We start from the raw sequence: 25,609 nt of genomic DNA on the forward strand, positions 1-25,609 counted from the left end.
ACTAACAATGAGACTGATGAAAGAGAAATTAAGGAATCAACCCCATTTACAATTGCACCCAAAAGCATAAGATACCTAGGAATAAACCTGACCAAAGAGGTAAAGGATCTATACCCTAAAAACTATAGAACTCTTCTGAAAGAAATTGAGGAAGACACAAAGAGATGGAAAAATATTCCATGCCCATGGATTGGCAGAATTAATATTCTGAAAATGTCAATGTTACCCAGGGCAATATACACGTTTAATGCAATCCCTATCAAAATACCATGGACTTTCTTCAGAGAGTTAGAACAAATTATTTTAAGATTTGTGTGGAATCAGAAAAGATCCCGAATAGCCAGGGGAATTTTAAAGAAGAAAACCATAGCTGGGGGCATCACAATGCCAGATTTCAGGTTGTACTACAAAGCTGTGGTCATCAAGACAGTGTGGTACTGGCACAACAACAGACACATAGATCAGTGGAACAGAATAGAGAATCCAGAAGTGGACCCTCAACTTTATGGTCAACTAATATTCGATAAAGGAGGAAAGACTATCCACTGGAAGAAAGACAGTCTCTTCAATAAATGGTGCTGGGAAAATTGGACATCCACATGCAGAAGAATGAAACTAGACCACTCTCTTTCACCATACACAAAGATAAACTCAAAATGGATGAAAGATCTAAATGTGAGACAAGATTCCATCAAAATCCTAGAGGAGAACACAGGCAACACCCTTTTTGAACTCGGCCACAGTTAACTTCTTGCAAGACACATCCACGAAGGCAAGAGAAACAAAAGCAAAAATGAACTATTGGGACTTCATCAAGATAAGAAGCTTTTGCACAGCAAAGGATACAGTCAACAAAACTAAAAGACAATCTACAGAATGGGAGAAGATATTTGCAAATGACATATCAGATAAAGGGCTAGTTTCCAAGATCTATAAAGAACTTATTGAACTCCACAGCAAAGAAACAAACAATCCAATCATGAAATGGGCAAACGACATGAAGAGAAATCTCACAGAGGAAGACATAGACATGGCCAACACGCACATGAGAAAATGCTCTGCATCACTTGCCATCAGGGAAATACAAATCAAAACCACAATGAGATACCACCTCACACCAGTGAGAATGGGGAAAATTAACAAGGCAGGAAACAACAAATGTTGGAGAGGATGTGGAGAAAGGGGAACCCTCTTACACTGTTGGCGGGAATGTGAAGTGGTGCAGCCACTCTGGAAAACTGTGGAGGTTTCTGAAAGAGTTAAAAATAGACCTTCCCTACGACCCAGCAATTGCACTGCTGGGGATTTACCCCAAAGATGCATATGCGATGAAACACCGGGACACCTGCACCCCGATGTCTCTAGCAGCAATGTCCACAATAGCCAAACTGTGGAAGAAGCCTCGGTGTCCATCGAAAGATGAATGGATAAAGAAGATGTGGTTTATGTATACAATGGAATATTACTCGGCCATTAGAAATGACAAATACCCACCATTTGCTTCAATGTGGATGGAACTAGAGGGTATTATGCTGAGTGAAATAAGTCAATCGGAGAAGGACAAATATTATATGGTCTTATTCATTTGGGGAATATAAATAATAGTGAAAGGGATAGAAGGGAAGGGAGAAGAAATGGGTAGGAAATATCAGAAAGGGAGACAGAACATGAAGAGTCCTAACTCTGGGAAAAAACTAGGGGTGGTGGAAGGGGAGGAGGGTGGGGGATGGGGGTGAATGGGTGACGGGCACTGAGGGGGCACTTGACGGGATGACCACTGGGTGTTATTCTGTTTGTTGGCAAATTGAACACAAATAAAAAAATAAATTATTAAAAAAATAAAATAAAATACATAAAAATAAAAATAAATAAAAAAATGAAAATGGCAAAAAGAGACAAAGAAGGTTATTATATAATATTAAAGGCGTCATGTATTAAGAAGGTACAATAGTTATAAATATTTTTGCACCCAACTTTGGAGCACTTACAAATATAAAGCAAAGACTAATAGAGCTAAAAGGAAAAATAAACAGGAATACGATACAATTACGTTAATAATCCACTCTCAATAATGGATAGATCAGACAGAGAATCAATAAAGAAACAGCAGATTTGAACAATAGTATAGACCAAATGAACCTGACAGACATAGACAGAAGACACATTCCATCTCAAAAAGAGCAGAATACACATTCTTCTCAAGTATACATGAAATAGTTTCTAGACTAGACCATATATTAGGCCATAAAACAAGTCTTAGCAAATTCAAGAAGATTGAAATCATACCAAGTATCTACTCTAACCACAATAGCATGAAACTAGCAACCAATAAAGAAGAAAACTGAAGCTTCACAGACACACAGATATTAACACTCTTCTGACAACTAATGGGTCAAAGAAGAACTTAAAGGGAAAATAAAACATTTTCTTGGGAGAAACAAAAATGGAAACACATATCAGAACTTATGAAATGCAACAAAAGCATTTCTAAGAAGGAAGTTCATAGCAATAAATACCTACATTAAGAACCATGAAAGATTTAAAAAAGAAGCAAGGAAGATCTCAACTAAGTAACCTAACTCTATGCCTTAAGAAACCAGGAAAAGAAGAACAAACAACCCAAAATTAGCAGAAGAAAAAAAAATGATTAGAGCTGAAATAAATGAAATGGAGAGCTGAAAAGCAATAGAAAAGACTAGCCAAACTAAGATTTGGTTCTTTGGAAAGCTAAACAAAATTGGCAAACCCTTAACTAGACTAACCAAGGGAAAAAGAGAAAGGATCCAAATCAACAAAGTTATAAGTAAAAAAGTAGAGAGTACAACTAAAAGCACAGAGATTCAGGGACGCCTGGGTGGCTCAGCGGTTTGGCACCTGCCTTCAGCCCAGGGCATGATCCTGGAGATCCAGGATCAAGTCCCGTGTCAGGCTCCCTGCATGGAGCCTGCTACTCTCTCTCTCTGCCTGTGTCTCTGACTCTCTCTCTGTGTTTCTCATTAATAAAAAATAAATAAAATCTTAAAAAAATAAAAGCACAGAGATTCAGAGGATCCTAAGAGGCAACTATGAACAACTATCTGCCAAAAAGTGAGACAATCTAGAAAAAAAAAGGAAAAATTCTTGAAGCATTCAAGACTGAATCAGGAAGAAATAGAAATCTGAATAAACCAATTACTAGTAAGGAAATTGAATCAGTAATAAAAATCCTCCAAGGAAGAAAAGCCCAAGACCAGATGGCTTCACTGGTGAATGTTGCCAAACATTTAAAGAAGAATTTACACCAATCCTCAAACTCTTCCAAAAACTCAAAGAGGAGGGAAATACTCCCAAATTTATATTATATGGTCACCATTATTCTGATAGCAAAACCAGAAAAGGACACTATTAGAAAGAAAACTACTGGCTAGTATATCTGATGAATATAGAGGCAAAAATTCTCAATAAAAACTGGAAAACTGAATTCAGCAGCACATTAAAAGAACCATTTATCATGATCAAATGGAATTTATCCCTGGGATGCAAGTATGGCTCAAGATATGCAACATACTCAAATCAATCAATGTACCACGTTAATAGAATGAAAGAAAAGAATCATATGACTGTCTCCATAGGTGCAGAAAAAGCACTGAATAAATTTCAACATCCATTTGTGATAAACTTAGAGAATTTGGCATAAAAGGAACATATTTCAACATATTAAAGACCATATGTAGCAAACCCACAGCTAATATCATTGTCAATGGTGGAAGAATTAAAACTTGTCCTTTAAAATCAGGAACAGGTCATGGAAGCCCATTCTCACCACTCCTATCCAACATAGTACTGAAGTTCTGACTAGAGCAAGCAGTCGAGAAAAAGCATCAGAAAGTAAAAGAAAGAAATTTGCAAATGACGTAGTTTTATATCCAGAAAATCCTGAAGACTCAACCAAAAAACTGTTGGATCTAATCAAGAATTCAGTAAAGTTGTAGGAAGATAGAAAATTAACATTCAAAAATCAGTAGTGTTTCTATACTGACAATGAGTTTTTTAAAAAGACATTCAGAAATTAATCCCATTTACAATAGTATCAAAATCAATAAAATATTAATAAATTTAACTAAAAAGGTGAAAGGTCTCTATTCATAAAACTATAAGACATTGAGGAAAGGACTTGAAGAAGACACAAATGGAAAGATATCCAAAGATGTGCTTATGAATTAGAAGAATTAATAATGTCAATACTACCAAAAGCCATCTATAGATTCAATGCAATCTCTATCAAGATTCCAATGCACTTTTTTTTTTACAAAAATAGAAAAAGCACACTTAAAATTTATATGGAAGAGCCCAAGTAGCCAAAGAAATCCTGAGAAAGAAGAATAAAGCAGGAGGCATCACACTTCCTGATTTCAAGCTATGCTGTAAGTCTGTAATCATCAAATGAATATGGTAGTGACATAAAAATAGACAATAGACCAATGGAACAGAATCAAGAGTTCAGAAATAAACCCAAGTATATATGGTCAACTAATATTTGATTCAAGGAAGACAAGAATACTCAATGGAAAAAAGATAATCTTCACTAGATGGTGCTGAAATAATTGGATGTTCACATGTAAAATAAGGAAACTGGACCCACTTCTGGCAAAAATTAACTCATAATGGATTAAAGACTATTTAACGTAAGACCTGAAATCATGAAACTCCTAGAAGAAAACATAGATAAAATCCTTGATATGGGTCATGGTGATGGTTTTTTTTTTGGAGATGACACCTACATCATAATCAACAAAAAGTAAACAAGTGGGACTATATCAAACTGGAAAAAAGAAACCATCAGTAGAGTGAAAAGAAAGCCTGCACAATGGGAAAAATATTTGCAAATCATATATCTGGTAAGGCATTATTATCCAAAACATATAAAGAACTAGTACAATTCAATAGTGAAAACAAAACAAAAAATTTGCCCAATTTAAAAATTGGCAAAGGACCTGAATAAACATTTCTCCAGAGATGATATACAGAAGGCCAACAGGTACATGAAAAGATGCTCAGCATCACTAGTCATTAGAGAAATGCAAAATAAAATAGTGAAATATCACCTCATACCTGTTAGAATGGCTATCATTAAAGACAAGAGATAACAAATGCTGGCATTAATATGGAGAAGACAACCATTGTGCACTGTGGGTGGGATTGTAAATTAATACTACCACTATGAAAAAAGTATAGAAGAAATATTAAAAATAGAACTACCATATGATCCAGCAATTCCACCTCTGGGAATATATCCAGAGGACACAAAAACACCAATTCAAAAAGATATCTGCATCCTCCATGTTCATAGCAATATTATTTACAATAGCTAATGTAAGTGTCCACCAATGGATGAATGGATTTAAAAAGTTTGGTATATAAATACAATAGAATATTATTGAGCTATAAAAAACAGACAATCCTAACGTGTGACAACATGGAGGGATCTTGAAGGCATCATGCTAAGTAAATTAAATCAGACAGTGAAAGATGAGTACTGTATGATCTCATTTTTATGTAGAATTTTAAAAAGCATAAACAAACAACCAACCAACCAACAAAACTGAAACCATATACATAGGAGAAGAGATCATATTTGTGGTTATCCAGGTAGAGAATGGAGAAGAATTGGAGAAAGGTGGTCAATAAGTATACACTTTGAGTTATAAGATAAATCAGTACTGGGGGTATAATGTACAACATGGTGACTAGAACTTACACTACTGTATGATGTATAGGAAAGCTGTTAAGGAGAGTAAATTCTAAGACTTCTCATCAAATGATAATTTTTTCCTTTATTCTTCACTTTTCATTGTATTTATATGAGAAGATGGATGGTGGCTGAACCTATTGTAGTCCTTTCACAATATATGTAAATCAAAACATCATTGTGTACACCTTAAACATATACAGTGATGTTTGTCAATTATTTCACAGTAAAACTGGAAGTAAAAATAAATCATCTTCTCAATACTATGTGGATGTTTTAAAAATAAAAATATCATCCAGCCTCTTTTAAATACAGTGGAACACATTTTAAACATACCTACTTACATTCAGGTAACATATCCCACAATTAAATTATATCACCTCAAATGGATAAACTGCCTCTGGTAAAGCTCGATATTATAGACTGTGGGCTCCTGGAGCTCTGACACAAGTATATTCGTTTTAGTTTTCTTAGTGGAGCGCATTCTCCATCTTCAGAGAATACTACTCAAATTTCTGAATCCAATTAGCCCATGATTTGGGGAGGTCCTTGGACAGCAGTGATATGTAGAGGGTCACGCTTTCATTTTTTTTTAACTTAAACTAAATTCAAAATGCCCAAGATATCTGATATTTTCTCATGCTTTCACAGTAAATGTAATATATTTAAAGAACAGGAATTGTGTTAATCAAAGATTAAGGAACATTAAGAATTAATGACTTGTGTTTGTTACACTCTGCTTTTGTAAAAGAGAAGTTCCAAAAAATAGCTATGGATTTCAAGCATGAAATACCAAATAAAAATAAAATTTCTAAGGATTCCAGATTAGGTTAGTTACAGACCCAACTCCTATAGCACGAACTACATTTATCACGTTGTTAAATCCCATTTTAAGGTTTTATTTTTGTTTTTGTTTTACAGTACAGCAGGAAAGTAAACTGATTTATTTCAGAAATATGTTTAAAAAGTTAAAATTGAAAAAGTGGTGGTTTTCCCATCATCTTCCATTAACTAGAAAATAAACGGAATCCAGAACTTTCATTCTCTGATGTTCTGAATATTATCACACTGTTGCACTACATTTATGAAAATTCTAAGCATTCTTACACATAGTGTCTTATTCAATGTAAACTTTGTTATTACCCTATGATATAGGTTTCATTAGTACTGCTTTATATATGAATATAACAAAAGATGCTGATGGACTTGACCTAGGTCTTAAGATAGAAGACTGGAATCCAAGTTTCCTGTTTTCTGAGGCATTTAGGGAGGGGATATAGTTGGTAGAAGAGGAGAGTATTTGTTTCAGTTACTATACAAGGGCAAATATCACTAAAATAATGATTTTCCACCAAAATTCTTCAAAACTAAAAATTTTATAAAAACCCATTTTTAGAAATGTATTTTTAAAATGTGAGAGTTAACCAGAACACACACGTTTGCTAAAACAGTGATTACTGTGCTATTATCAAATACCAAAAAAAGCACAGAACTGCCTAATCTTTACATTTATAAGATTCTGGATCATTTTTGTGGGTTGCTTCAGATGCCTATTTCTGCAATACCAGCCAACTGCTCACAATGTGCTTAAACCACACAAACATATCACAAGTCATCCTAAATATAGAAAATGCATTTGCAACTTCCATTGAACAAAAGTCTGGAAAAAGAGTGTGATTCAGCATCATTGGAGGAGATAAAGAAACAGGTCTCTAAGAGAGTGTTTATTAGCCTCTGATGAATGCCCGCAGTACTCAAAGGGTGAGCATTTTTATTCAGGAATTTTAAGCTTTTACGTGTACTTGGCCCAGCCAATGCATCTTCAGAAAATTACTGTATTTGGTCCAACCAATATTTATTGAGCAACTACAATGCATTGGAGATTGGGTTGCAGAGATAAAAGATGAAGTAGGAAACCTGTGCTGTCCCTTCAGTAATACAGACATTTGTCGAGCACCTAGAAGTCCTGTGCTTGAGAAACTAAGATTATTATTTTCTAAATTATTTAAGCTTTTGCTTATAGTGTGACTTCTCTGTATTATGGGTAGGAAATGTCAGTCATAATTGATTTGGGTTCAATACCTTAATTTCTTGGTACACTTTCTATTAAAGAATTCTTTTTATTTCTAATGCTTCCATATTTTAAGAGTTAATAAAATGAACAAAGTGTGGAGTTTTTCAAAGTGGAACTTAATCCATTAGCTATTTCATGATTTCCCAAAATAGTTTAAACAAATATATAAAAAGTCTCATTCATTTTTCTTTTAAGTTTCCCATTCTTTGGAAGCAATAATGATATCATTAAAAGGATCTCTCTGTCTCTCTCTCTCTTTCTGTGTGTGTGTGTATAGCAAATAATTCAATAGTTTTAATTCTGAAGCTGGTGAGATCATGTCCTGTTTTCCTTGTGGCCTAAAGGTGCCTTTCATAGCCTTTTATTTTCATATTGACTTTACCCAGGACCTAGTTGGAGGTTCAATCAGTGAAATAAAATTACATTACAATTATTTCTACTTAGAGAAATATGACAGCTAGAATTTTTATGTTAATTAATCTTTGGTTTTTTATTATTGTGTGACTACCTATCATAAATTTCCTTGCAATTCAGTTTTAGTATATTCTATAAATTATTTTAGTTTATTCCAGCATTAACCTGACTTGCAAATGGTTAAATTTGCAGAGTCTTTCATGCTCTAAAACCCAGTATGCTCTATATTAACATCTGAAGGAATGGTTTAGATATTCAGAAATAATTGTAATAGCAAGAATAAACCACAATTCACTGAATTTGTGGTCAGATTATATTCTGGTTATCGTGTTAGATTCTATGTAAGTAAATTAGTACATCTTAAACATAATGAACAATAATTCACAAACATACTGATGTTTTCCTCGGCCTCGGACTGAAGAACAAACAGGTCGCTGCTGTTCTTGTCAAGCGTCCCGCAGCCACGTGAGGAAGCTCCTGCTTCCTCACCTGCATACCCAGTTAAGCACCATCTGTTTCCTGTTTTAATGTGATATCTCATAGTTTTTCCAAACCATTCACATCAGTAAGCACAATCCTAATAGACAGTTAATATGAATTAAAAAGCATGTTTTCACTAAAACTCTGTTCTAGTTTTCTCTCTCGTTCTTATGTTCTGAAATGTGTAACATTGCACTGGCTGCTCCAAACCCACTTCAACAGCATGAAATTCCCCCAGGTTAATGTAGGTTATTTACAGTGTATTGACTAGACTCTGGTGTTCAGGTGCTGGGTGATGGGCAGTGCAGAGCACACATGCCTCACAAAAAGCTGGAATTTTAAGTTTGTGGAAGGAAGTAATCTCCCACCTCATCTTGCCACCTTCTCTCAGTTATATCCTCTGTTCTCATCACCCCGCCCTCATTGCTTTACATATGGAATTATCAAAATTATGAGTGTCTGAGCAACCAGGTTAATTGTGAGTCTACTTTATTATGTATGCTCTTTACTGGTTGTTCTTGTTTTTATTTGTAATACCGTGACTGGTTGAAGCCAAATCAATCAGTTAATGATGTACACTTCAGTTTCCCATAAATTATGGATAATAAATCTGTTTCCCTTGGAAAAGTGGTTTGTGTCTCATGGAATAAATGAATATCATGATGTGCAAAAGACCCTAACCCTTAGATTCCAAGTATCTTCTTGCCTTCCATTCTTACTAGGATGTGTGCTGTTGCTATTTATGGAACTTTGTTAGCCAAGAAACTTACTGGTCAAATCATTATGGAGCCTTTTGAATGTAAATTGAATATACATTTGAATATGAATTGTTTATGAATGTCAGACACATCACTAGTATGGAAGACATAAATGTAATTTGGTGTTTCTCAAACTTTGGCATCAAAATAACCTGAAATGTTAGTTAAGACACAGAATTCTGGGTCCTACATCCTCCCAGAGTTTCTGATCAAGTAGTTGCAACATGAAGCCTGGTAATTTGTATTTGCAACAAGTTTGCAGGGGATGCTGTTGGTTCCAGGACCACACTTTGGGAACCACTGTACATTGTATAGAGCTCTAAGGAAGGAGCAGTATTTTTTTTTTCATCTGTGATTTTTTTTTTTATTGGTGTTCAATTTACTAACATACAGAATAACCCCCAGTGCCGTCACCCATTCACTCCCACCCCCCGCCCTCCTCCCCTTCTACCACCCCTAGTTCGTTTCCCAGAGTTAGCAGTCTTTACGTTCTGTCTCCCTTTCTGATATTTCCCACACATTTCTTCTCCCTTCCCTTATATTCCCTTTCACTATTATTTATATTCTCCAAATGAATGAGAACATATAATGTTTGTCCTTCTCTGACTGACTTACTTCACTCAGCATAATACACTCCATTTACTTGTATTTTAGACCTGGCTCTGCGCCTTAACAGCTGTGTGACCTTAAAAAAGTTCTTAACCTCTCAAAACTTCAGTTTGCTTAGCTGTAAAATGGTGGTAATACCCACTTCATGGGGTTGTAGTGATAGTAAAGAAGATGATGCATGCAAAATGATTAGCCCAGTGCCTGAGAGAAAAGGCAATTCAGTAAGTATCTATTCAATCAATGTTGGTATCATACTCCTGATCTGTTTAGGTGAAAGAATGCAGTGTGGACCATTTCCGTATTTCACTGTACTAAATCTGAAGGAGGGGAGATTACAAACAAGTAATATAAGTATATAAAAATAGATGAAGACTTCCCAAGAATTAAATATAATTTAGTTTATTTATTTTTAAGATTTTATTTTTTAAAATTTATTTATTCATGGCGGGGGGTGGGGGGCAGAGACACAGGCAGAGGGAGAAGCAGGCTCCATGAAGGGAGCCTGATGTGGAACTTGATCCCAGGATTCCAGGAACACGCCCTGGGCTGAAGGCAGGCGCTAAACCACTGAGCCACCCAGGGGTTCCCTATAATTTAAACACAAATAAAGTAAATTATCTCTTTGGTAACGTGTGGCTCAGAAACTAGTTGCTCTTTATCTTAGCAACTGGAATCCCATCCTAAAATTTTCTTCTATTCCACACTCAACTAGGTATTAGGTTGATTTCCCTCCCCTGTTTAGTTCTGGAGATCTCCAGCCATGAACTAATGTGTTTATTAAATTCAAACTCACCTTCAGAATCACCTAGTAAAGCATTTTGCAAATTAAAAATGTAAAAATACTATATGTATTCCTATTTATAACACATTATAATAGTATTGATATTTACATGTATATCAGTAAATTTGGATTTTTCTCAATATCAAAACACTTCTTATGTGTGAATAATCAAGATTTTATTTAAACTCAGCAGTTAGAAGAAATACTGGTGATTAGTTTTCTAATGTAAACTGAATAGGTCGCATGCCTTATAAAAACATAAAATATTACCAAAATGCTTCTAACTTAGTCATAGTATGTTTTCCATTACCAAATGTGTTTTAGTGAAGACAAGCATTCTCATTACCATTTTACAGGTGAGGCCACTGACTTATAAATGTAAATGCTTTCAGGTAATACAAATAATTAGAGACAAAGACAAGTGAAACCAAGATGTATTGAATCCAAGAAAATTTTGCATTAGCATAATTATCTCAAGTGTGAAAAACTAGTCTGTGAAATTGTCAAGCAATAGGTTTTTGATTCATTTCGTCACTTAGCAACCATTTACTGAGTACTTACTACGTGCCAATACAGGAACCAGATACAGAACTACCATACTACCCATATGACCTCAAGAATTACTATCTCCAGCAAAAGGACCCCAGGTCCTTTTGGGTTTTCATTTATTATTTATATCATATACACAATCTGTGCTTCCAACTTAATATTTGCAACCACAACTGAAATTAGGATCATCTTCAAAAATAAAATACTGAAAACCCACTTTAAAAGTTGTTTCATTAAAAAAAAGTTGTTTCATGAATAAAAACTGAGCATTTATTTTATCAAAGTATATACCCTAAAGTAAGAATATTTGCAAATACATGACTGTAAGTAAATCTGTAGATATTTATATGCAGTTAGTTCCTGAATTATAAAATGTGGCCACTGGACAAGCTGATTGTTAAGATCTTTTCCATTTTTAATATTCTGTTTCTAGGATTCAGAAGTATTTGAGATGTAAATGTGTATTGTGTTGGTTTACCACCTGTTTTGATCTTAATAAATGTTCATATTTATTATAAGCTTTACTTACCATAATCTTTTCCCAAAGGAATTGGTATCAGAAACTCTATGGCACTAAAATAAAGAGATACAGCTAATATTTGAGAATGTCATATAAATGGTTATATGGTATAATGCCCTTTTGACTTCTTTTACTTAGCAAAATAGTTTTGGTATTCACCTATGTTGCTACATATGTCAGTAGTTTGTTGCTTTTTATTGCTTAATAGTATTCTATTGCATGGATGTAGCCTAATATTTTTATCCATTCATCAGTTGATAGACTTTTGGGTTGTTTCCAGTTTAGGGCTATTGTAAAAATGTTTTTGTGAGTATTTACATAGACTTCTTTGGATGGACATATGCTTTATCTGGACTACATGCCTAGGAGTGGGATTATTGGGTCATATGGAAAGTATATCTTTAACTTTATGAGACAGTTTTATAAAGTTGCTTTATCATTTGTATTCCCACAGCAATGTATGGGAGAAAAAAATAAAATAAATTTGGCATTCTCAAATTGTACTTCTATCTAACAATCATAAATATTTATATATTATTTAATCACATTAAATGTATTTGGATAGTATTCATTTAATTATTGTACCATAAGAATGTATTCTATTACTTATTTTATGCAAAAAGTTATGATTAGTTTTTGGTTATTCTTTTCCATTGCCTACCCTTATAGATTTTTTTTTGGTAATTATTACTGTGCTCTCACACCCAGAGTAGTTATTTTTAGTAAGGCAATATCTTATCATCATGATTAAAATATTTTTTGAAAATGTTTTGCATATCAACGATGACAGGAAGAGAAGGGACCATGGAAATTAATACTGAAAAACCAAGGCCAGGAAAACTGGGAATGTGTCTTTCCCAACATCACAATGTGTAGAGATGAGAGTAGGGAGTCCTGGCCAAGGTTGGACCAGTCTTTTATATAAATGGGTCATCAGAACAGAGGCTTGAAATCAAAGTCAGGAACCACACTGTAAGCTCAAACAGGAGTCAAAGAACCAAGGGGAAATGAGGGCCAGTATTGTGAGTGGAAAGTGCAATAGGCAATGGCTGGGCAAATTTTGGAAATAGAAGAGACTGACCCTCAGTTCAATTTCTTTACATTCTTTGCATGCATGTGTATGGGTTAAGGTGATTTAAAAAGGAAAGTGGACCCTTGAAGAAGAACAGATATTTTCAACATTGAAAGACTTAGTGTGTTTTCTACCCAAATGTGTATTGCATATATTAATTTAGTTATAATTGAGGCTCAGAAATTATCCAAGATCCCTATGTCCACACAAATCAGTAGTTCTTTATTCTTCCCTGTCAACCTATAAAATCTTATAAAGATAAAACCCAGTACTTTATGAAAATAATTCCTATACAAAGTTTGGATTACAAAGGTTTTAAGAATTTGGCAATTCAGGGTTTCAGAACATATTCCTTCCCCTTGTTGAGAATCTCTTTTTATGAGCAACTGTTCTTTGAAGATAGAGTTTCAAGTTCAGACTTCTAGATAGCCACCAGAGAAGCAACAAGCTGACATGCCTTGGAACTAGAAAGTGGCAGGGATGCAAGTAGAGACAAGAGGTGTGATGGCGGTCACCGACTCTAATAAGCGCCCTTTAGGTCCCTGTGTAGGGACCATTGAGATCCACCCATGATTCATATTCTTATTGTTCTCAGGCTCAGAGATAGGAGAAAGCCAACAGCTTGGCAATCAAGCATGCTTGGGCCAGCTGAATCCTTCCACTGGACTCTAATAACCCAATTTATGTACCTGGTTCTCCCTCATTTGCTTTCTTGCTTGAATTGGTTTCTGCAGAAGAAATTGATTTCTCCAAAATTGAGCTTTTACTGATAGTTTTCCCAGAGAATAACAGGCAGAGTAATAATACTCATTATGGTTAGGTCCCAGGTATATTTCTGAGTGTCAAATCACCAATGGCTATGATTTTGCCAGAATTCTCTGATTACTACTGTTTTTTTTTGGCTCCCCAAATAGTCTTCTCCAACCAGCTGTCCTGATGGTCATCTCTTGTTTTTTATCATCAGCTATAGTAGAGCTCAGTATTGTCCAGATCTCAGCCATCCCCACCATATCTTGTTCCAGTGCCAACTGCACCATGATACTAATGAAGGAAAGGACGTGGCTAATTTGTCTGTGTGTGACAAATTATGTGTGTCAGTGTGCATGTGCATTTTGGGAGAGAGGGTGCATGAGATAATGGAGAAGAGGAAAGACTTAAAACACCCAGCTTTAGAAGGAGAGACAGATTGGGAGTAGGAAGGAAAAGCAAGAGAGCCTTCAATGATGGTATATAGTAGATGCTCAATAAAAAGATAAATGAGAAAAGCAAACTAAAAAAACAAGAAGGAATGGAAAGAAGCATAAGAGTCTTTAAGAAAAATATAGAGAGGAATAATAACAAAGAAGAGTAGGAACCTAAAAAAAGAGAAAATCAAGTCAGTGATGTGAATGGCATGTACTGAACTATCGAGAAGGGCTCACTAAGGTTATAATTACTAAATTAATACTTAAATTCAATTTGTAATTTCCCTGTCACTAATATATACAATTGGATCTTAAATGATATTTCTATTCTTAACTAGAACATAAGCTGACTTCTAATAGAGGTGTTGACTTTGTATCATTAAGAATTGTAACTACTTCTTTACTGGAGTGAGGGTAAGAAAGCATACCTTTTTTGATGTATACTTTATTTGCTTTTTATTGTTTCCATAAGCCAGTCTGATTTGAGGAGAGGAGGAAAAAAATAGATTACATTGCTCTCCTTTTGTTTTACAGAAAGATATTAATGTGATTCTCTACTTAGTATTTAAACTAGAGGGGCACCTGGGTTGCTCAGATGGTTAAGTGTCTGCTTTCAGCTCAGGTCATGATCCTGGGGTCCTGGGATCGAGTCCCATGCTGGGCTCCCAGCCCAGTTGGAAGTTTGCTTTTCCTTTTCCCTCTGCCTTTCTCCTTGCTTGTGTGGTCTCTCTCTCTCTCTCTCTCTCTCTCTCCCTCTCTCCCTCTCTCCCTCTCTCCCTCTCTCCCTCTCTCCCTCTCCCTCTTTTCTCTCTCAAATGAATAAATAAAAAATCCTTAAAAAGAAAAGAAAATAGGCCTCCTGGATGACTCAGTGATTGAGCGACTGCCTTTGGCTCAGGTTATGATCCTGGGATCCGGGGATTGAGTCCCACATCAGGCTCCCCTCAGGGAGCCTGCTTCTCCTTCCACCTATGTCTCTGTGTCTCTCATGAATAAATAAAATCTTAGAGAAAAAAAAAGAAGCTAAGATGAGTAGCAAGAGGTTATTCTACAATGTGCCTGGTCTTGGGGCACCTGGGTGGCTCAGTGGTTGGGCATCTGCCTTTGGCTCAGGTTGTGATCCCAAGATCCTGGGATCGAGTGCCATATCAGGCTCCCTGCAGGGAGCCTGCTTCTCCTTCTGCTTATGTCTCTGCCTCTCTCTATATATATCTCTCATAAATAAATAAATATAAAAAAATAAACAAACGAAACGAAACAATGTGCCTGGTCTTCAGAGCAGTTCCTTTAAGCTCTACACCCTGGAACAAATCTATCTAGAGGCTCTCCTCTTATTTCAGGACATGCAAAAGCAATACCTGAAGACAAAAGATGTCAATATCATTAGGATAGTTCCTATTCCCTTTCACTTCCTCACACCTAGCTCATACGTATTCTGAGTAAACAAGTCAATTCTGGTTTGAATCTCCCCTACTGAAAGCCCAGCTCAATGTGTATAAGTCAAACTGAGTCTTGCTCTTTCACACATCATCTCTAATAATCAAGATCCTGGAATCAGAACTTCACTAGTGTTTTTCGATCATATGCAAGACAGGCAAGGAGATCTTCCCCAGCTGAGCTATATTGGCACCATCAAGATGTCTATTCTTTACGTAATTTTGTCAATCAGTTACAGCCTGCTAGCATCACATGTGCCATAGGAAGATTTCAGTATGCCTTTCTGCAGTCACACCCTCCTGTGTGATTATACATACAGGGGGAGGGGATGACTGCAGCTTATCAAGAATCACCCTCCTAGCTTTAATGAAGCTAGAGAGGTTGGTAATAATGGGCTACAAATTAAGATGTCTCCCTATAAATAATAATAGTAATCCTCACTTAGATAGCATCTTTCAACCTAGGATCTTCTCTTTATACACGGTTCTCATCCCATTCCTCCAGAGAAGGTGAAGCAAAAGAAGAAATCTATGAAAATCTGAGTCATTCAAGACTTCCAGTTCCTAGTTTTCTGAGCCTGTAGTGGTATTTAAATCCCCAGGGATATGTTCTGATTCTGAAAGATACAAATTAGAAACTGGAGAGTGGGCAGAAGATGTGGTTTTGCTTGGCCGAATAAAAAATTAGGACGAATAAAGAAAATCAGTGTATGCTGTGGAGGAGTACGCTATTTCCCCCTTCTTTCTACTGACTGGAATGCAGATGTAACGGCAGGAACTGAAGCAACTATCTTAAAACATGGGGTGAAAGTCATACAGTGACTATGGCTGACTGACTAGATAGAAGGACATGGTTCTGCACACTGAGTTGATCATATGAGCCCTCAATTGCTTATGCTCAGATTGTTACATGAGAGAGGAATGAACTTTTATCTTGTTTAAATCACTGTATTTGGGGGTTTCTTTTTAACAGAAAATTATCCCAGTTAAAGCACAATTTCTTCCACTCAAACATCCATTTTTCAAGGTCTCAATGCTGCTTCTCTGAAACATTTACTGTTTTTCAGTTTTAAGGACTGTTGCTATTCTAAATGCCCTGTGCATTTTGTTCCATTTCTTCTTTACAGTTCACTGGACTATGTCTTCGAATGTCAGCTCCTGTATATGGCCTTCTCTGATTCCCCAAGTGAGTGAATTATGACAATATCACCACTAGAGTAGGGGCAGGATTGTAATTAGAGCTTTGCATATGCCTCTACTGCTGCACTCATCACATACACAGAGTCTGGCCCTTGGTTGATACTAAGTAAACAAGAACTCTTGTTAAATAAATGATTTCTCCAGGTTTCGATGGACTTGCCTTTCTCTAAAATTCTCATTTTCTCCAGTTTATCTACCACAAAACTTAGCATACTTAGATATTTTTTATATTGTAAGGCTTTCTAAAAATTTTGGTTGTTTATTTATATACCCCAGAGTTTTCAGAGATAAATGACTAGCAGTCATGTGTTCGTTTACCCCCAATGGACCAAAGGCAAAATTAAAAATTATTCACTGCAAATCACTATTACGCAGTCACCTTAAAGTGGTGAGCCAATATCATTTCAAGGGTCTGCTTTACATATAGTATTGTCTTTTTCACCATTCATTCATTCATTCATTGAGCAAATATTTATTGAGCACCTAATATATATCAGACATTGTTACATATATTTGAGAACCAAACAAAGATCATTGCCCTCATGGTGCTTTATATCCTATACAGAAATTGCTTTTTAAATTTAGCTTCTTTTACAAAAACATATACATTTTTATGTGAATAATTTTAAATAACAGGGAATAGAATTCGATATCTTCATACACCACAGTATTTCATAAACTATGCATTTGGTTACATAGATAATGGAAAACACGATGTAAAATGAAAATCTTTGTCTAAGTCTAAGGACTCATAAACTATTGCATGTATAATTTTACAAGGTATATCAATTAAAGGAAGACAAGAGTCTGGCAAATACAGTAATAGGACTTCTCACTTTGAGCTCTATCACCTAAAACAGTATATTTCAGTTGATTACTTATAAAAATCCCATGAATGGGGATTTTGAATTAAGACATTTGCAGAACTTCAGGTTGCCATGATTCACCTTTGTGAAAATGATTTAAGTCCTCTCCAACACACCAGATGAGACCAACCATGATTCACTTTATTATTCTGATAAAAACCATAACTTTAATTGAAAAAGAAATAATTTTAATAAAATTATACAAAGTTATATTATTTTAGAAATAAGTAATATGTTAAAGCATTAATGGGTTAACCTAAAATTGTAAAAGAAGAGGTTAAAATAATTTATAAGCAATAAATTTTGTATTTAAAAGGCAGAATTTGTGAGAAGTGGCTTTAAGCTTCCTGTGGTATGTCATTTTATAAATAAATATATCTAGAAAGATTAATAATATAATATTTTAAAAGATAAAAACCTAGAATCTTTTTTTTTTATTAGCATGGTTGATATGAGTAACTAAATATCAATTTCCTCTAGATGCATTTTTCCATGGAACAAATCACTTTTTTCCAGCAGAATACCTCTTGTAGCAGGCACATAATGAAAATGTTTCCCAATAGATATCCATCTCTGAGCACAGATTTTATTTCATTGCCTGATCTCCAAAAATGCAATGTGATTTCATGAGGACGTAGGCCAATGGACCAATAAATGACTGTTGTAAGCATGTATCAAGAAATAGTCACAACTTGTGATGCAAAATCTGCCTTGTACTTCTTATTTCTTTCCATCCGAGAGTTGTAATTCCAATACCATGCCATGTACATGGATTGAGTGCAAAGATCAGCCCCAGGCAGGTTTAAATAAAACATTGACATTTTGAAAAATGATCCAAGTGTTTCCTTTTTTCACCTTCTATGTTTTTTTACTTAGCTATTTCAAGTAGTATCAAGGAGGAAATGCTTTTTTTTTTTTGGACTGTGTCTCTAATCATTGAGTAGATTTCATACTCTCCAGGGTATAACAGTGCAATGACAATTTGTAAACCATGAAAGATAAAGTTGTAGAATTGGGAAAAGTTGGTTTTTACTTCATCATACTGTCTTCCTTCCTTGGAAACTGAACCTGGAAAACCAATTCCGTGGCCATGGGCAGAAGCTCTGTGTGTGTGTGTGTGTGTGTGTGTGTGTGTGTGTAACATATATAACCTATCAGCCATTATTGAAGGTAATTTCAAGACATACAATTGAAGACTGTGATTTCCTTTTATTCCAACTTTCTAATTTTATTAGGATTTTATTATGAATGTTTTGATAGTACATACATATTTTACAGCACACCTCGTTGTTCTTAAGAGATAAGCAAATTTACTGTGACACTGTATTAGCAGGGACTGTCTCCTTGTCAAGGAACTGGTAGATGGGGTAGCATATTCCGAGAGACTACAGCCACTGCCTCTGACCTGAAAACAGATATATTGGATTTAGTTTGTTGGACATAAGTTAATTATCAAGTTTCATCATATAAATTGTCTTCAAAGAGAAAAGGCAGCAGGATGGCTCATTACTGCAGAGTTCCTTGCTTGACTTCATCGAAGCCCTTGCTCTCTGATGCCAAGAGCCACAGCCTCTGATGGAGACTTTAATTCATGGCGATACTGCAATGCAGTTCATTTCAGGATCTCTATTGTTGTGTCGCTAAGGGTTCATTCTTCTCAGTAATGGGAATGGCTCTGCTCTATAGGAGGTTAAACATACAGAACCCTAGTGGCTTGCATGATTTCTGACTTCAGAATAGTTCCTGGCACACAGATGATGTGAAAGAAGCTGTCTTTTTTTTCCCCCCGGCAAGCAATAGCACCTTGTGTAGAGTTTGCCCTAAGATGCTTTATGAGATGAAGGCTAAATACACACTTATACATGCATACACAAAACTGGAATAAAAAGATATATGAAAGATTCCAGGCTTGTTTCACACAGAAGAGATCAAATCATCAGTACAGCTAATCATCAAGTTCCTCTGTAAGTATTCCTTCAGGAGGGGATTTTCATGTAAAAGTTTTATGCTTGTTTGTTTAAAGCTTTAGTATAAATTTGCAGGTGATGAGAGCAACCTTCACTCTGATACAAGAACAGGCCAAGCTACTGATTGGGGAAAATTACATGAAGTTTTTTAATCAAAGTCTCTGTGGTCTACTGTCTGATTTTCTAGGCCAGATGTCAAATGTTTTTCACTGATGTCGATGTTGAAGTAATCACTAAACCAATTCCAAGACCGAGTAAGTGAGACGGTAATAATGTTTCATTTCAGTATTACATAAGGTCTCTTCCCCAGCCATGAACAAAGTAACAGGACCTCTCTGATTCAATATAATTACATAAACTATTACTTTGAATTTTTTAGATAGTTTCAGCTCTTTAGGTTGTGTGCCTTCCTTATGAATATGTGAATATGGCATGTATTAGTTGCTTTCAGCAAAATTGTGAAACAACTTGCAATAACCAATTTGTTTATATTTTCAAGATATACATTTAATTTAAAATTAATTGAACATTTATTATTTAATCTATTTTATGCAGGGTGGGCTTTTTTCAATAATAATAACCAATCATTTAAAAATAAAACCTAGAGCTTTCTAAAAAAGCAAATCTTCTATTATTTGACATGACAGAGAAATGAATTGCTAATCTGATATACGCTGTGATTTTTTTTTTTTTTTTTTGAATCAGCAAAGCAATTTGGGTGGGACAGAGAAATTAGACCAAAATAAAATGTTGAATTTCTGATTCAGAGTTACTGGAAATTACATATAAACACATATCTCCTTTTTCTGGAAACAGCATTATTATGGAAAACAATTTTATTTAGGAGGCCAAATACTTCATCAAAGTTATTTTAATCAATATTGGGGTATTTTGAAAATTCTGGAAAGAATGTTCCATATCCCCCACTGATAGATACGATTCAGCCTGAGGAAATTCCACTGGCAACAGCCTCTCCTGCTGTGGCACCTGGTTTCATTCTTAGAATTCCCCACCTCCTTCTCCTGTCCATCATATCATTAGCCTAAGAGAATTAAAATACCTAGAGACAGCAGATACTTTAAAGTCTCTTTTGAGTAGGAATTTCTTTGAAACTAGAAGAATAAGAAAAGGTAGCTTAAGAGAATGAAATCAGTATTTGGAACAGTATCCGTAGCGGTATATGGAACCTAAGTTCTCCTCCCAACTGAAATGCTCTAAGATCAGTAAAACAGCAAACCCCCCAACCCTGACCAACATGGTCAAAACATACCTACCTCAAAATAGGCCTACTTCAAACACACACCCATGACCTAATCCAAGTATTTCTCTCAGACAAATATTGAGCTTTTTCTTAGGGTTATTTGGATAAATGAAAAAATTCCATTATAATTCCTTTATTTCATGTCTTCATTTTTCCATAGACGGTTGGTCAGGCTTTGGTTTTTGGTCATCAATTCTACTTATTTATTGCTGCATAAATAGGTCACCTAAACTTCAGTGACTTAAACAATTACTTTATTACTTTTTATTTTCTATCACAGTTCTGGAAGTTGACTGTGTTCATCTGGATGGTTCTTGATTGGAGCCTGGGGCAGGAGTTACTTCAGTCTATCTCAATCACTTATATGGTGGTTGATGCTATTGACATGAGACTAGCTAGGACTGTCATGTGAACTTTCTCACATCAGATAGGAAGTAGAAGCTCCCAGTTTATTAAGCCCTGGGCACAAAATACTTCTACCATACTCTATTGATCAAAACAGTTAAGAGTCTGCATTCAAGAAGAGGGAACATCAACCCCACTTTTTAAGGGAGGAGTGTCAAAGAATTTTGGGCTAGTTTTGAAAGTATTTTATTATCTTTTCACCTCCAGTACATGACATAGAGTAAATTGTTAAATGTTTAATATATGTTAATGACTAAGTTAATTAAAGAAATTAGAGCAAAATATAATGATGATTTAACTTAGGTTAGAATAAATGTCAGTAGATAAAAGAGGATAGATGCAAGAGATTTATAGAGAAAAACAAAACTAAGAAGAGGAAGCTCTAAAATATACCTGAGATGACTAGCCCACATTACTTGAATAATTTGGGTGCTATTATGTATAACAGACTTGATGTTTCGGGAAAACATCTGAGCATTAGAATCATTCAGAAGTAGGTTTATATCTCTGCTTCACCAGTGACCTCATGCATGCTAGCTCACATTTCTGAGCCTCAGTTAAATAATATCCATAAGTGGGAATAGTAATAGGTAACGTCCAAAGTTGTTGGGGAGATAAGAAATCTGGCCTGGTAACTATTCAACACACAGTAAGTGATAGCAATATAAACAATCCAACAATTAATAGAGAATAATTAATGAATTTCTTAGTATACATCAATATCTTTTGAATAATATTTTTTATTTAAATATATGGACTCTTATTTTGTGTTATTTTAACTTATTAGTCTTTAGTAGTCTGTGCTGAGAGGATTAATCCTCTGATTTCATTGGGGATATGGGTAACATTCAGCTCAAATATTGAGCTTGAATTTCATATACCAGCTATGAATTGCCAACATTATCTAAACCTGATCAGTTTGAAAATTTGCTAAACCTCCTTACAAATATTTGCTACTTTAAATATTCTTTATCTGTTTTTATCTCTTTCATGATTTTATGTATTAATAATCTTAATCGGATGTTTTTTGTTTTATAACATATTTATTGAGAACATATGTAGGAGACCAATGCTTAAGAAACAATTAGAAATCATTAGTTTTATTAATTTTTTAATTCAGATAGGTTATCTTCCAAAGTTTTAAAATAAAGAAGTAGCATTTTTTTGGTATGAGAAGAGCTTTGCATGGTCTTTCTTCTTCACATCTTATAGACATATTCTGAAGCAGAGAAAGGGAGGTATAGTCAATGGAACTTATTCAAGAATTTCAGCAACTCAGAAAGCTTGTTTCATATGCACAAATCCTATATTATTTATTTAATATCCCAAATAGACAATTTGGGTGAATATTAATATATGCAAACTAAATCCATTGTCAATTCAGGTTTTTAAAAAATTATAATAGTCATTTTGGGAAGAAAGGGGCAATGCATTCCATGGCCTTTTTATAGAGCTACTGACTGCCTTCAAGAGTATATAGAAACCATTATCCTTGCCATATTGCAGGTTACTTTTTAAACTTAAAAATAAAATCTATAGACCATGTTGAATAATCTCTCTTGCAAGACCATCATCCTAACTGCATTGAAACACTGAGATAAGATATTCAATGGGTATGAATGCTCTTTACTTATCATTGAGCTTAAAAAAAGGCTCATGTAACTAGATTCACATTTTATGCTGAACTGGGCTCCATTTTTAATTCCTAAGGCCATTGATGGATGAAACACAAAAAAAGATGAATTTGTAGCCAGTAAGTCAGATGTTTATAACTTCTGAAAGAGCAGATTCAGAACACTCAAAAAGTTGGAATGAATATGGAGATTTCCTCGATTCCATGTGAATCAAATAATTGTGATATCCAACTACTTAAATATAATGTTTTTCTAAATCTTGTTTTCAAGAGAAAAGGAAAAATTATAACCTTAAGACATAATTTCTATTTGACTTAAGTGATAAACATAATAATATTTGTTAATTGATTTTAAGCTTGTGGAGACATTCAAAGACCGCGTGATTGTGTACAAAGAACAAAGGTCTTGGAATAAAAAGTCATGGGTTAAGCTCCCTCCATCTTTTGGGGGCACAGTTTTGGTTTTTTGTTTGTTTGTTTGGGTTTTTTTGCTTGCTTGTTGTTTTTTGCAGAATGGAGATACTGTAATATACCAGTAAATTTTTTGTGAGCATTCTCTAGTTAACTAATAAGAAACGTCCTAACACAGTTCTGGCCCATGGTAGATTGTAAACAAATGTTAATTTCTTGCTTGCTCTATGTTAGATGGTAGGCATTGTTACTGTTCTCCAGCTACAATCTGATTCATCTCTATTTTGGGGCACACTAAGAACATAGAATGTTGCTATATGACTTCCTTTGTACAATGACATATATGTAAATATGATGGTTGGCAGAAATGACATATGTCACTTCTGGGAAGAAGCATTTAATTGCTGATATTCCATTCTCCTGTTCACGCTTCACTCTGCTAAGGTATCACCCTGCTAAGGTATCATGAAAGAAAATATGTTGATGAGGTTTCAGAAGTTTAAAGCTACCTAGAATGCCACACTAATTCATAGGAATGGCTACCCTTCAGAGTTATGTGGACTTGAACTGGTCTTGGGTGAGCTAAAAATAAATCTGATATTGTAAAGTACTTACATTTGAGGATTATTTCTAACCTCAATATAACCTAGTCAATCTTGAATTCATTTACCTAATTCAATTTTTTCACTTATATTTCACATATCTCATTGTATATGCACTACTTAGAAGAAAAAAATATTTCACTGTGTATAAAATAAAACTGAAGAACATAGGTCTGTTATCTGAGAAAACTTATGCTAAATACATTTTCCTCCAATATGTTTTGTTTACAAATGACATAATATAATGCAAAATACAATTATTCTAAAATCTATTTTCTGTCTTTTGAATTTGTAATCATATATCAGGGCAAGTTTTTTTAATTAAGTTTTTATTTTAATTGCATGTAAATATTTTTAAAATAATTATTATGGATCCCTTATATGAGAAAAATGAAAATTTTTGTTTCCCGTTTGATTTTTTTGGAAATAGCAAAATCTTAAAATGTTTTGCAAATTACCTTAAATTGAGTGGTGATTTAAATAAACAGTATAGAATTCTAAAACTTAAGGTCTGGAAAGAGTCTGACATATATCTTGACCCCCAGATCCCATTTTGCACTTTGAGAATCTACAACCTAAGGTATTAAGTGACTTGCCCCAAACTGGCTTTATAGTCCTCTGCTAAAAATCAACCTTCATGGTCATTCTGTTTCTTAGGATATAAGGTCAAAGCTTCTTAGATTGCATTTAAGCTCAAATGACTATTACCACAACCTGATCTCACAACAATGCTAAACAACTCACCATTCCTGAACAAGATAAACTCATTCCTTCCTTTCTGTCTTTGCAAACGCATATTTATGCTCTACCTAGACTACTTTCCCCAACATACCACCCTGGCAAACTCCTGCCCAACATGCAAGACTCTGGACAAGCACATATCTGCCTCTGTTACTGCCAAATGCCATTTTTAGGTGATCCTACTTATGTGATCCAAACACATTTCCTATTTACTGATGTTACTTTGTAGTTCATAATAAATTATATTCTTGTTTCCAATGTTTTGTTTTCCACTCTATAAGAGAATTCTTTACTTTTGCTTATTATCCTGTAGTTTACAATGCCTTTCTATGGGAGGAATATATTCTCTTTTTCTCTTGACATCAAGCTTGACCATATGACTTGCTTTGGTCAATGGAATTTGAATAGAGGTCCCATATATCACCAAGAAGACATTTTCCCCCATTCATAGTCTAAAATAATGGCATGTGTCAAATAGGGGCTTCTCTTTCAGTCTCAATTCTGGAACGAAAAAGACATGGTGCAAAGCCATAACCAACTGCTAGACACAACAGTCAATAATTAATGTGAGAAATGTAGTAAGATACTGATATTTGGGGATTTTCGTAACTGCAGTAGTAAAAGCTAATACACAGTTGCTTATGCAGTTTCCCCAGGTCCATTGAAATAAATATCTTAAAGGCAAGCATTATAGCTCATTAATTTTTATGCTCCCAACTCCTTGATCAATTTCTGATATACACAGATATTTTGTTGATGCTGAAGCTATACTTTCTAAGGATTTTTATCATCCAGAGATTTAGAATCTGAATCAAGTTCCAGTGATAACAGAAAAAATCAAAAGAAAAAGGTTTATATAGAGAATAAGATTGCGCAGAAACATATAGAAACAGTAAAATTATTTACACCATGTTATGG

General features: G+C 34.7%; 1 long non-coding RNA gene across 9 annotated transcripts in view; it reads left to right on the plus strand.

Moving 5' to 3' along the window:
* The window catches only part of LOC119863982, a 191,556-nt gene that overhangs the window by 46,688 nt on the left and 119,259 nt on the right, over positions 1–25,609 (plus strand). For all 9 annotated transcript variants that reach the window (XR_005368498.1, XR_005368494.1, XR_005368499.1 and 6 more), the window contains exon 2: positions 16,733–16,791. This is a non-coding gene — a long non-coding RNA (uncharacterized LOC119863982). The remainder of the gene's footprint in view (positions 1–16,732; positions 16,792–25,609) is intronic.

The sequence above is a fragment of the Canis lupus genome, chromosome 13 (genome assembly GCF_011100685.1).
Source record: "Canis lupus familiaris isolate Mischka breed German Shepherd chromosome 13, alternate assembly UU_Cfam_GSD_1.0, whole genome shotgun sequence".
Taxonomy (NCBI): Eukaryota; Metazoa; Chordata; class Mammalia; order Carnivora; family Canidae; genus Canis; species Canis lupus.